The sequence below is a fragment of the Ovis aries genome, chromosome 16, assembly GCF_016772045.2.
Source record: "Ovis aries strain OAR_USU_Benz2616 breed Rambouillet chromosome 16, ARS-UI_Ramb_v3.0, whole genome shotgun sequence".
Taxonomy (NCBI): domain Eukaryota; kingdom Metazoa; phylum Chordata; class Mammalia; order Artiodactyla; family Bovidae; genus Ovis; species Ovis aries.
Window position 1 is genome coordinate 36,660,977 of NC_056069.1, and position 7,909 is coordinate 36,668,885.

Genomic DNA, 7,909 nt, shown 5'->3' on the forward strand with positions numbered 1-7,909 from the left:
CAGTGAGACCCATTTTGGACTTGCTGATCTCCAGAATGTTAAGATAACACATTAGTGTTGTTTTAAGCCCCTGAATTTGTGATGATTTGTTACAGTGGCATTAGAAAACTAATACAGCTGGAAAATTGCTAAAAAGGCAACTTCTTTGGCCACATTCCAGACCTATTGAATCAGAAAACCTGAGGGTGGGGCTCTGGAGTCTGTCTTTTAAACAAGCCCGGAGGTAATTCTGATGCACAGGGAGGTTTGAGAACCATGCACCAGACTAAGCAAACACAATAATTTCCCCAAAGCAATCACACTCAGACACACATTCCCATGAAAACACAACACAGACAATTAATGACTTGATTAGCCATGATAAAATCTACCAGAGCCACATCCTGTCTTGACAAGCCTAGAACAGGAAACCCAACCAAATCACTGGTGATTCAGATTCCCTCCAGGCTCAGGGTCTTCATTTGGAATATCAGTGATGAATGCGTCCTAGTCAATGGGAGTTCCATTTTTAATTCATTTCTGATGCCAAATAGACAGTTATGTGAGGTGGAGTCACTTGCCTCTATCTCACTCAACTTAAGTAATAGGATGGAGTGGGGAATGTGGGTAGATGAGGGTCCCAGTAAATCACAGATTTAACGATGGCCTGTTCCAGGAAGAAGAGACAGACTTAATTTCAGACTCTTAGACATGAAGGGATGAGGGTTCTCATAGACCATGGAGCTGGTTCTTCCATCTAGAGTGTAGATCCTGCTCACCCCTTCCACCATTTCATTGCCAATCAAGAGGTCAGTCAACCTTAGCTTGAATATCTTCCATGATGAAGAACTCACTACCTTACATGGCAAACTATTCCATTCTGCAAGAGTTCTAATGGTGAGACCTAAATTCCCCTCATCTGACAGCTGGTTTTCTTTGGACTTCATGCTTGATTTCATTCTGGCCTACATAGACTTCTTTGAAGTCTCAGGTATACACACTCACATTCAAGACTGAAATATGACTAGGTTGCAGCCTCCACTACCTACATTGGCTTGTTTTCTCAGTACTTTTAGCCTCTACTGACCTCAAAGGGAGGCATGTGTGTGAGCTGAGCAGGAGGTAGACGTGGGCCCTGTTAAAGACAAAGTGCTTTAAAAGCCTTTGATGAAAGGCATTATGGCTTGAAAGGGTTGTTTCTGAAATACTACACCTCCCTTTTAAGAACTCTTAAGATCTGAAGGGTGATACTCTCTCACCCCAGAAGAATTCAAGCATGAATTTTCTTAGAGCCACCAATTAAGAATACAATTCCATCTCCCCCATTGCTCATTTCCAGTGAAATTACCTAGATAGATTTTTATTTTCATTTTTTTAGGACCAAACTTAACCATGCTGAAAACATCTCAGAGTCAAATAACTATTAGATGGGACAAATTAAGATCTAAAGGCCCAATAGCTCTACTTAATACACATAACTATAAATAAATAGAAAGGAAACCCCAAGTCATCTTTGTTGTTTAGTCATTCAGCCACATCTGACTCTTTGTGACCCTGTGGACTGTAGTCGGCCAGGCTCCTCTGTCCATGGGATTCTCCAGGTAAGAATACTGGGGTGGGTTGCCATTTCCTTCTTCAGGGGATCTTCCCGACCCAGGGATTGAACCCACGTCTCTTGCATTGGCAAGAGGATTGTTTACCACTGAGCCACCAGGGAAGCCCAAGTCATCCTTACTTTACTTATTAATTATTAATCCAATTATTTTGTGCATCTATTATATGCCAGTCACTAAGAGAGGTAACAAAACATGATGGTGAGCTAGACAGACACTGTGCCTGTCCTCCTGAGGCTTGGAGATCTATTTAAACATCAATTCATCTCTATTCACATGATCCTATGGCATTAAAGTTCCAGATATTTCTATCATTTGTAAAATAATTCAGGGAAATGTGGTTGTTGGATTGGGATGTACCCATATCCTTGATTCAGATGGCTAAATGAAGGAAGCTAGAAACCCAAGATTAAATAGATCTTGGATTTTTCTGGATGAAACCTGTTAAAAACATAAAAGAATCTCATCTTTGTCCATTGTCATATGGGTTTCTTTATGGAACCAACTGAACTAGGGTCCAAGGGAGGCTTCTTTAACAGAATTCATTAGGTTTTTCCTTCTTACTCTGTCCCAAGGCTTATTCCACCCATACAGATTTCAAACTTGCTGACCAGTGTCACTGGATATTGGCAGTAATTCATGAGCCCATAGTAGTCCCTGTGACCCCTGCCAACCACTGGGTTTAGCTCCCCTCACTCCACTTTTTACCAAAAAAAAAAAAAAAAAAAATGTGTGAACTACCAACTGCTATCAAAGCACTAGCCCTCACATCACTAATCCAAAGTGCAAGCAACATCTGTGGATCCTCCTACACTCCTGTGGATCTCTCTCCTGGGAGATCAGAAGATGCTTGATACATTATGCATTCTTCTATAAAAACAGAAAAGCTGCTCTTCCGATTCAGGATACCAGCTATGACAGAGACCCCAAAAAGCATCTTATGGGAGTCAGAGTTGTCCTCTTGGTTGTGAACTCAAAAAGTCAGATCAGAACCCAGAATAAACACAAAAACCAAAGCTCTTCCCTCCACAGTCAGTTCTATCAACCATAAACATGTAACCCTGCTAGCTTTATATTTTCAGAAATTGCCCCAATTCTACAGTAGTAAGAAACAAAAGTGCATTATCCCCTATACGAAGTGGGACTTTCTTATATTATGCAGAGTTTACTTTTCAAAGATAAAGAGATGGAAAGAACACATGGAAGAATTGCACAAAAAAGATCTTAATGAACCAGATAACTACAATGGTGTGGTCAGTCACCCAGAGCCAGACATTCTGGAGTGTGAAGTCAAGTAAGTTGAGCCTTAGGAAACACTGCTGTCAATAGTGGAGGTGGAGATGATGGAATTCCACTAGAGCTATTCAAAACCTTAAAAGATGATCAAAGTGTTGCACTCAATATGTCAGCAAATCTGGAAGACCCAGCAGTGGCCACAGGACTGGAAAAGGTCAATCCTCATCCCAGTTCCCAAGAAGGGCAGTACTAAAGAATGTTCAAACCATCAGACAATTGCACTCATCTCCTGTGCTAGCCGGAGAAGGCAATGGCAACCCACTCCAGTACTCTTGCCTGGAAAATCCCATGGAGGGAGGAGCCTGGTGGGCTGCAGTCCATGGGGTCGCTAAGAGACACGACTGAGCGACTTCACTTTCACTTTTCATTTTCATGCATTGGAGAAGGAAATGGCAACCCACTCCAGTGTTCTTGCCTGGAGAATCCCAGGGATGGGGGAGCCTGGTGGGCTGCCGTCTATGGGGTTGCACAGAGTCAGACACGACTGAAGCGACTTAGCAGCAGCCTGTGCTAGTAAAGTCATGCTTAAAATCTTACATGCTAGGCTTCAGCATTATGTGAACCAAGAACTCCCTGGCATCCAAGCTGGGTTTAGAAAAGGCAGAGGAACCAGAGAGCAAATTGCCAACATTTACTGGATCATAGAGAAAGCAAGAGAATTCTGGAAAAACATCTACCTCCGTTTCATCAACTACGCTAAAGCCTTAGACTGTGGGGATCATAACAAACAGTGGAAAGCTCTTAAAAAGATGGGAATTCCAGACCATCATACCTGTCTCCTGAGAAACCTGTATGTAGATCAAGAAGCAACAGTTAGAATCCTCTATGGAACAACTGATTGGTTCATGATTGAGAAAGGAGTACGACACGGCTGTCTGCTGTCACCCTGTTTATTTAACCTATACGCTGAGCACGTCATGAGAAATGTTGGGCTGGATGAGTTACAAGCTGGAACCAAGAGGGAGGGGGAAACAACAACCTCAAATAAGGGAATGATACCACCCCAATGGCAGAAAGTGAAGAGGAACTAAAGAACCTCTTGATGAGGATAAAGGAGTGAAAAAACTAAATATTAAAAAAACTAAGATCTGGCAAATAGAAGGGGAAACAGTGGAAGCAATGACAGATTTTCTCTTCTTAGGCTCTGAAATTGCTGTGGATGGTGACTGCAACCATAAAATCAGAAGATGATTGCTTCTTGGCAGGAAAGCTATGACAAACCTAGACAGGGTGTTGAAAAGCAGAGACATTACTCTGCTGACAAAGGTCTGTATAGTCAAGGCTATGGTCTTCCCAGTGGTCACATATGGTTGTGAGAGCTGGATGGTAAAGAAGGCAGAATGCCCAAGAATTGGTAACTTCAAACTGTGGTGCTGGAGAAGACTCTTGAGAGTGCCTTGGACAGCAAGGAGATCAAAGCAGTCAATCTTAAAGGAAATCAACCCTGAATACTCATTGGAACAACTGATGCTAAAACTGAAGCTCCAGGATTTTGGTCACCTGATGTGAACGGCCAATTTATTGGAAAAGTCCCTGATGCCGGGAAAGATTGAGGGCAGAAGGAGAAGAGTGTGATAGAGGATGAGATGGTTGGATGGCATCACCGATGCAATGGACATGAACTTGAGCAAACTTCAGGAGATGGTGAGGAATAGGGAAGCCTGGCATGCTGCAGTCCATGGTGTCGCAAAGAGTCAGACACGACTAGGTGACTGAACAATAGCAACAACCTCTCAAAGACAATTTCTTTAAAAATTCAGGACATCTGTGTCCTCTTTGTTATTGAATCCTCTCAGACTTTACCTTTCTGGGCTGAATACTACTAACCTTTTCACTCTGTTTTCATAAAAGCAGCTCCTGCTTCCCCTACCCTATTTCATCTCTCCCACATATATTCATATTCACTCTCTCATAGTCATGCTTATATCTTATCTATCTCCCCATAACCACTTTCCTCTGGAGGCATCCTTTCTTTCCTGTGGCACAGTGCCTGGGCTCAAAAGCAGCACATCTGCTGAGATGAACCCATCTTTCTCTTCCATGATGCTATTTAGTTTCCAACACCCTTAAATGACAGTCAGAACATGTTAACTTTTTGCAACCAGTGTCTTCATTGACTCACATGCCCTAGATTGTAACTGATAACCCAGAGTCTGTTATTCCACTTGAATAATTTATAGATTATTTCTCTACAAATTCAAGATCCTTATCTATTTTGAATAAGAAAATGGAGAAATGTTATGATTCTCATCATGTTATTCTTTGAGATGGCATCTAGGCTAGACGAAACAATGGTTGATATGCTCACTAAAGCAAGATGCCATGTCATGGGGATACACAGCAGCCCTGAGAGAAGACAGCATGTAGAGAGACCCACACGGAGAGGAAGCATCATACCGGTCCCCTCATGGCCAGCCATGGTGGGGAGCACCTTAGTAGCGGGTCCTGCAGGCCCCATCAAGCCTTCAGATGATTCCAGCCCCCTTGGGATTTGAATCTTCAGCTGAGATCACAGAAAACTTCATGGAGCAGAGAGAAGCCACCCAGATGTGCCCTCTCTGAATTCCTGACCCACAGTAATTCTGAGATAATAAATGATAATTGTTGTTTTAAGATACTAGCATTTGGGGTAATTTTCTATACCATGATAGGTACTGTATCATGGTGTATAGGTACCCAAAAATAACTTTTCCTAAAAAGTAAAAAACATATATATATATATATTACAGTTCAAAATTCAATATAGTGGCTACCTCTGCAGGGGAGGCAAAAGAACAGGATAAGAGAAGAGGAAACAAGTAATTGCTAAGTAATTGGTAAGCATCTGCCTATTGGTCAGATGGTACTTTTTTGTTTGTTTTTTCCTTCAAGCATCAACATTTATTATTTTTTTAATTACAAAAGTTAAGGTAGAAAGTAGAAGAAAAGACAGTTTAGAAAACTATGGATATGAACAAAGGAAAAGAAGTCACACATTATTTCACTTCCACGTGAAAGTGAGCTTTTTTCCTTTATATTTGCATAACTGTTTTTTTTTCCTTTGTGTATGTATCTACTCACACACATTTTATTTTTTTTAAACTGAATCATAGTATACATATTCCTTTGTCATCTCATTTTTTTCCACTTCTTTTTAAAATTAATTTTTATTGGAGTATAGTTGGTTTATAATGTTGTACTGGTTTGTATTACACAGCAAATGAATCAGCTAGACTTTTTTATTTTCTAATACTCAGATGCTCAGTCATGTCTGACTCTTTGTGACCCCATGGACTGCAGCCCACCAGGCTCCTCTGTCCATGAGATTCTCCTGGCAAGAATACTGGAGTGGGTTGCCATTTCCTTATCCAAGATGGTATGTTTTTAATAGGCAAATAGATGAATGGATGATTAGATAGATGAATGGATGAATATGTAGATAAAGAGAAGAACTTGTATGGTCCAATGATGAGAGTGTGTCATGAGCCAAAAATTGTGTTTAATCCAATTTAAACACCTAAGGTCCAAGGATAAGAAAAGGAGAGAAGAGAAGAGGAAGGGGAAGAAAAGAAGGAAAGAAGAAAGGGGCGGAGGGGGGGAGGGAGAAGAGAGTGAAGTTATTAGTTCTCACCTGGTAACATTTTAAAATGTTTCCACCCTTCACCCACCATGTCAGTTCCTGAGTGTATATCCTAGAGCAGCAATTACAGAAGAGAAAAGGTACAATACTCACAGAAGCATTTTAGAGAAGCAAAATTTAGAAATATACCAAATATCCAGCAACTGTAATATGAATAAATCCATGGTGGTTATTCAGATGGTAAAACGTTACACAACACTAAATACTAATAACTAACATCCTGGGTTAATCTCTACTCAACTTCAGGGATAAATATCTAGAGATAATAGACACGGCTTTCTGCAATGAGAGAAATGTTCTAGAGCATGAAGCTGGGCAAAAGAAGAAAGATGAGAAATGATTCCATTTCTATAATGTTAAACACAGACAAAAATAGATAATACATTGGTTAGAGATGCATACTGGGCATGCGTGCAAAGTCTCTTCAGTCATGTTCAACCCTTTGTGACCCCGTGGACTGTAGCCCGCCAGGCTCCTCTGTCCATGGGATTCTCCAGGCAAGAATACTGGAGTGGGTTGCCATGCCCTCCTCCAGGGGATCTTCCTGACCCAGGAATCAAACCCTCATCTCTTATATCTCCTGCATTGGGAGGCAGGGTCTTTATTTCTAACACCACCTGGGAAGCCCCTTAGAGATGCAAATATGGTAGTAAAACTAGAGTGAAAAGCAAGCAAATACACAAGATTCAGACGGGTGACTGGGAGACAGGGAGATTGAATAGGAGCAGGGCACATATGAGAGATTCAACAGTATTGGAAATATCCTCTTTCTTTCTGTATATATAAATATAAAAGCATTTTTAAACTTTATTATTCATACTCAGGACATTAGGAATTTCCAGATTTTTTTTTTAGTAGCATATGTAGAACCACTTTTGGTAACAAATACAGTAGTAAAAAACTATGGAACGATTTATGAATTTGCATATCATCTTTGTGCAGGGACCATGCTAATCTTTTCTGTATTGTTTCAATTTTAGTATATATGCTGCTGAAGTGAGCACAAATATTCTCATTCTTAAGCAGGGTTGGGGAGAGATCCAAGATGTGCATATTTTTATTATTAAACTGTATGTAGATATTATACAAACTTCTTCACATGTACCATGAATTTTAAAAATAAAGATATAGGTGCAACAAAATAGAGAATCAATATCACATGAAAGGACTTAAGCAGCAGAATTTCCATCCAGCGTAGTGAACTCCTTGTCCTTTCAATGTCTCCCGAATCAGGTCTGCAAGAAACCTCAGCTACCCAGGTTTCATCTTTGCTCCTTGGAATATAACAAGAAAAGAAATATGTTTATTGACTAGCTATCCCATAACTTTACAATACCAGCACCACAGTTACATCTTCAGGCCAGAAGTTCTGTATCTTAGCTTTGTGAGTTGTCAGATCAGC

The 7,909-nt window shown here is 40.6% G+C and overlaps 1 non-coding gene across 1 annotated transcript; it reads right to left on the reverse strand.

Annotated features, from left to right (window-relative positions):
- Nucleotides 1-7,404: 7,404 nt before the first annotated feature.
- Nucleotides 7,405-7,511, reverse strand: LOC114118789 (U6 spliceosomal RNA). The gene has a single exon (XR_003591952.2). It is a non-coding gene; the product is annotated as a U6 spliceosomal RNA (small nuclear RNA).
- Between the last annotated feature and the right edge of the window lie 398 nt (nt 7,512-7,909).